Raw genomic sequence first — 6370 nt, 5'->3', positions numbered from 1 at the left:
AGAAGTAGATCAGGAAGCAGCAGTAGTACATCAGCAGTTCCCCAGGAGAAGACTCTGAATCTGATATGGGAGAAGCTGTCCCCAAACTTCTTAAAGTCAGATGGGACTACGATAAAGATAAGCCTAAGGGAGAAAAGGGGGGAAAGAAGTAAAAATGAATCAATTCTGAAAGTTTAATATTATCAAGTTTAATGTACCAAAGTGCACTTATTTGGCTAACACTGTTTGTACTTAAATATATTTGATACAGTTAATCTCACTCTTCATCTTCTAGAATGTTAAAGCTAAGGGAAATTTTGAAATAAGCAATTTGTATCGTAGCAGATCCCTGTTTAGCTGTATGTTTTAGTTAGTGTTTCCATGTTCCCTGCCCTATGTAGTATGTAGTCAAAATGCAATAATAAAAAAAGTTATAAAAAACCCTTCACTTCCTGGTTGACAGCATCTCAAGCCTCTTTCCTCCATAATGCATCACCCCATTCTGCTGCCGCCCAGCTCATTAGCTTGTGGTTCTGAGCCCAATTCAGCAAAACCAGTGGTTCTGAGCTCAATTCAGCCGATTCTCCCAGGCTGACGACAGAATTCTGGGTGCTGTTAGGCCGACTAAAGAGCTATCAGACCTGTGCTCCTCATGGCTGGTTACGGCAGGTGGTGAGGGAATATGGGGCCCTCTGGTGGACATCATCAATCTATCCCTGAATTCTGGTGGCAGAATAGCTCCAGAATGGATGGATGACACATTGGCGCTGGACTCATTCCCGTCCGGTTTCTGCCCCGGCCATGGGATGGAGACTGCCTTGGTCACCCTCACAGATGATCTCTGCAGGCAGTTCGATTGAGGTGGGTCGGCATTGCTATCATTGCTCAATCTCACAACACTGTTCGACACGGTCAGGTACGACCTCATGACCCACCACCTCACCGATGTAGGAGTTCATGGGATAGTCTTGAAGTGGCTTACCTCATTTCTCCAAGGTTGAGGACAGAGGGTTGTGTTTGGAGAGGGGGTGCCAACTAGGTACCCACTAGTATGTGGGGTTCCTCGGGGGCAATAGTCTCTCTAATGCTGTTTAACATCTACATGCACTCCCTTGCCCAACTGATGCAGCGTTTCAGGCTGGGGTGTCACCAGTATACTGATGACAGCTATATCTATTGATGGGTGGCCAGCCAGATGCTGCCCTGGTAAATCTGGTTGAGGGTTTGAAGGCCGTGGTGGGATGGTTGAAACAGAGATGTCTGAGACTGAGTTCTACTAAGACGAAGGCTCTGTGGCTGGGTGGGGGTGATTTAGGTTTGGGATGTCAACTCCCGCCTCTTGATGGTGTGCCCTTACCACCGACAGCAACTGTCAAGAGCCTGGGTGTCATTATCAATGGATGCCCAGATCACAGACGTTGCTAGACTGGCATTTTTCCAGCTATGCCAGGTCAGGCAACTGGTCCCCTATCTGTCTTGCCCAGACCTGGCCACAGTAATCCATGCAACGGTCCCCTCCAGATTAGAATACTGTAGCTCACTCTACGTAGGACTACCCTTGAGACTGACCCGGAAACTCCAACTGGTCCAGAATGTGGTGGTGCAGGTCCTTACTGAGACCCCACGAATGGCACACATTCAACTTGTGCTGTGTGAGCTGCATTGGCTTCTGGTGGAGTAGTGGATCATATTCAAGATGTTGGTGTTAACCTTTAAGGCCCTAAATGGTCTGGGACCCATGTCCCTTTGGAACTGCTTGGCTCATAAGAACCTGCTGGTGGTTTCCAGCTCAAGAGACCAGCTATCCTTTACCAGATCCGGGGTGTTTTCTGCCCTGGCTCCAACCTTGTGGAACACTCTGCCGAATAACATCTGGGCCCTGCAGGATCTAATGCAATTTTACAGGGCCTGTAAGGCAAAGGGATTCCACCAGGCATTTGGTTGAGGGCAGCAACAGTTTCCATCGGTTTGGTGCTCCTGTCTTCCTGCCAGCCCCCACAGAGCAGTGGCATCATCCGTAGCCTTAACATCATATTTGTTAGGTCTTATTGTGTTTTAGTGGATTTTACTGTTTTTCTTACTAATTTATTTCCCTTATAAATAAAAGCCGAATGGTGGTGGCACTTCTCTAGAACATTCCACACGCTCCAAAATCAGTTTGCTCTCTGATCTGTCATTCAGAGGGTCTCCCTATCCACTGGCTGCTTTGCCTGAGTCCTGCCTCCAACATTCTAAACATTTTGCTATTCCTCTCCCCCCCATAGCCAGTCAGAACAAAGAGGTTATTTGCATATGCAGCCTCATTGGCCTCTGCCTTGGAACACAGAGGTCGTTTGCATATGTGACGATTGGCTTTTGCCTCTAACATTCTAAACAGTTTTGCTGTTCTGAGGTAAAATGTGTCCAATCTCCAGGTGAGAGCTGGAAATCACTCTGAATTACAACTGCTTTCCAGATGGCAGAGATCAGTTCCCCTGGAGAAAATGGTGGGCTCTGTATCCTTATATGCTGCTGAGGTGGCCCCCGTATGACAGCCAATGTGACATAGCAGTCAGGGCTTCAGAGCACGGGAGAGGCTGCAGGTGTGTGGGGGGTGGAAAGCTGAAGAGTGAGGGGGAAATAAAGGTAGGTTGATGATTGGCTGGGAAGAATATGGGGTTGCCAACTCCAAGTGGGAAATTCCTGGAGATGTGAGGGATGGAGCCTGGAGAGGGTGAGGTTTCAGGAGGCGTGGGACCTCGGACAGGTACAAAGTCATAGACTCCACCCTCCAAACCAACTATTCCCTTCTGGGGAACCATCGTTTCCAATCTCCAGGTGATGGCTGGAGATCACTCAAAATTACAACTGTTCTTTAGGTAGCAGAGATCAGTTCCTCTGGAGAAAATGGTGGACTCAGTGTCATTATACCCTGCTGAGGGCCTTTTCCCTAGTATATGTATATTTTTATTATTGTATACCACCCTGAGCCCTGTTTTGCAGGGAACGGCAGTTTAAAAATCAAAGCAAATAAGCAAATAAATAAATAAATGATCTGTTTGCAGCTGGAATGGTCTTCCTTCCTGTTGCCCAAACCATCGCTAAGCATTCCTTCTTGATCAACTGTCATTATGTTTTCAATTTGGGTTAGTTATAACAACTAAATTAGCAAATAAAGTGTTTTAGTTTTGCACTTTGATTAGCTAAGATCCTAATGTGCATCCTTAATAACCAAGTACCACTGGTGATAAGGAAATAACACTAGATATATAACTAGGGCATTGGTCATGAATGTGTTTTTGGATTAACTTTCCTGTGGTTTAGTTTTTTTCATCTTTCATAGTAGCATTCTCCCCAATAAAATATTAGCTTTGGGCAAGTTCTCCCTTATGACCATATCAGTGATAACTGAATATTATATACTGTGTTTTGTTATTCTCTTATCTCAAGTGATACGTGAATACCTTTTGGCTATGAAATGCTTTCCCATCCATTCACTTTATAAACAGAAAAGCTGCCAGTTTCTTCTTGCCTGATAGATGTATGCAGGTTAAATCCTGTGAAAGGATATTGTGTGCATATAAGTATTCATTTAATCTAAATGAAATAAAATAGTCATGGTCCTGTTAACCACAGGATTGTTCACTAGATGGTGCTGTTGTCTTCATGATGAAATCCTAATAAACTGCAGACTTACAGAAATAAAACACAGGTTATAGCATACACACAAGTAAGGGAAATACAGAGGTGAGCGGGAATAATAGGAGGCTGTTGGGAGTTATAGTTGCCATTCCAGACGGGCAGAAGTCCATAAAGCAGAGGGTGTGAAAATGGAAAAGAACCCAAACAAATTTGGGGGTAACCTGTCAGCAGGTACCCAGGACAGACACACAGCAATGGAGCGGTGGCTGCCTAGCTATAGAAAAAATGGGACTTGAAGGCATGCTAATGCGCCTGCCCCTTGAAACAATATGCTGAAGGGATTAACTGGGACCAGAACAATATGTAGGGGAGTCTCTGAGTAGCGTTCCCAGGAGAAAACAAAGATTTTGTCATATTTTGCATCTGTGTGGATGAATAGATTAACTGGCACAAACAGGAACTGTTAATATTTCTGTTGGAATGTGGCTAGGAATGTGAGAAGTTAAAGATCCACTGATGATATCTCATTGCTGGAGAGAAAAGGCTACCCAGTTGTGTGAATAGCCTATTGATTAGGGTGATTTGATCAGGAAGGGAGGAACCAGGTGGAATCTTGTATTGGGGAGATCTTCTTTCCTGTAGGCTCCATTATGTAGAGAAATAGCTCATTGATTTGGATAGGGGGGGAAACTATTAGTTTGACAGATGCCCTAAAGCCACCTGCCCAGGACCATAGCTATGGTGGGGCCCCTTAGGGCCCAGCCCCCGAACTTAGTGCCAGGGCCCCTTGACTTACTGCCAGGAGACTGCACGCTCTCCCCTCCTCTGCGTGCCTTCCCTCCCCCGAGGCGCTCGGTGGGCAGGGTGTGTGCAGAAGGAGCCCAGGAAGCTGAAGCAAGCACACCTCCCCTGGGACGCTCTGCCACAGCCAGAGCTCCAGCCTGGACCAGTCACCACTTCCCATGGAGAGCCTGGAGTGCTCCTGCCGCTGAGGGCCCTTTCAGAGTGGTGTGGGGAGTGAGCGTCAAGCTGGGCTCCCTTTGTCTCTGCCCTGGGCTTCCCGCTCAGGTCCGCCCTTTAATTAAATTAACTTTGATTCAATTAGCTGGTGGCCCTCCCTGAGAAATTTAAATGCCCCCGACTTAAAAATTCCTGGCTACAGGCCTGCACCAACATAGCAAGCTCAGACTTGTTCTTTGCTACTAAGAACCATTTTGTTTGGTTCTGCTCCATCTTGGTTTAGTGTACATTTCTAGGTCACACTCTGGCCTACTTCTAGGCCAAACCTGGCTAGTACTCACACACAGAGGGTATTAGGGGGTAAAAGATTATGAGGGTTGCTCCCTTTTGAATAGACACATAGGTGGCCTTATACCAGCACCTCAAATTGTGCTCAGAAATGTCAGAACCCACAGCCAACAATGAAGTACATGCATTCAGGAATGGTTATACTTTTATTGCAGAGCTATAGATGCAGTAACATAGGCACTGTTAAGAATGGCGGCAGCCCCATGGGCATAATAGGATATAGGGTATTCATATGCACACACACCCCCCACAGTACTGGCCAATTAGGCGGCCTCCCGCGCGCGGGCTAAGGCTCAGAGACCGTTAGGTAGCTGAAGCTGAGAACAAACACTCTCCCACGGCACCTAATGAAATCCCAGACACTACAACACCCTCATGCACATCTGTATAGATAAGCGTTTCGGTGCACAGCAGAAAAAGCACAGAAAGGAATGCAATAGCAATTAACCTGAAAGGAAAGCAATAGCAATTACCCAGACACAGACCAAGCTCCCCAACTTTCATGGCAGTATAGCTGACAAGAAACAGATTGTGAGCTAGGGTAGATGGGCCAACACTGAAGTAACATGATCCCTACAGTCTACTCCAGTCAACATCCTGGCTGCAGCATTCTGCACCAATCGTAGTTTCTGAACACTTTTCAAGGGCAGCCGCATGTACAGTTCATTGCCGTCATGTAATCAAGATATATAAGAATAGTTCTAAAACAGCACTAAGAATATGTAGCATTTCTATAGTGTGGTGTCTGGCATGTTCTCGGGAATCTTTACAACAGCCCTCTAATGCTGGCCTTGTTTGTTCCCATCATGCAAACAGGAGGACTGGATGTGCTTTTCTTGAGTACATTTAAAGGAGCTTTTGGCAGAGGAAAGATGGTGGAAGGAGCTCCCGGAGGAGATCCGGGCCCTGTGGGCCCTTACTCAGTTCCGCAGGGCCTGCAAGACGGAGCTCTTCCGCCAGGCCTTTGAGTAGGAGCCGCCGCCACTACTATTCCACTATTGCCTTCTATGCACCGTCGTTCTATCACCACGATTGTCTGGATCCCACTGGGGGGCGAGGCGTCCCTGGCACGAAGTGGATGATAGATTTCAGGGAGCTACCACTGGGTTTAAGATCTACCCATCTTTGTTTAAGTTTGTATTGTAAATTTGTTATTGGATTTTATTGTTTTATACTATGCGTTTTATTGTTATAATCTTGGCACATTGTGCCCTTGTCAGCCGCCCTGAGCCTTCGGGGTAGGGTGGGATATAAATCCAAGGATAAATAAATAAATAAATAAAATAAACATCAGCTCTAAACCCCTCATTAGAAGGGTTTGCCTTTGGTGACAGAATATCCTTCTCAGATCTGGCTCTGGATTATTACCCTGGGAAACCTGATCATATGGATTAATTTTAGCAATTGTAGCACAGCATTTGCAATGCAAAAACACTATCCTGGACCTAACAAGTAGTATATT

Source organism: Gekko japonicus, unplaced genomic scaffold (genome assembly GCF_001447785.1).
Source record: "Gekko japonicus isolate JY-2015 unplaced genomic scaffold, Gekko_japonicus_V1.1 scaffold651, whole genome shotgun sequence".
Taxonomy (NCBI): Eukaryota; Metazoa; Chordata; class Lepidosauria; order Squamata; family Gekkonidae; genus Gekko; species Gekko japonicus.
This window is presented reverse-complemented; position numbering follows the sequence as displayed.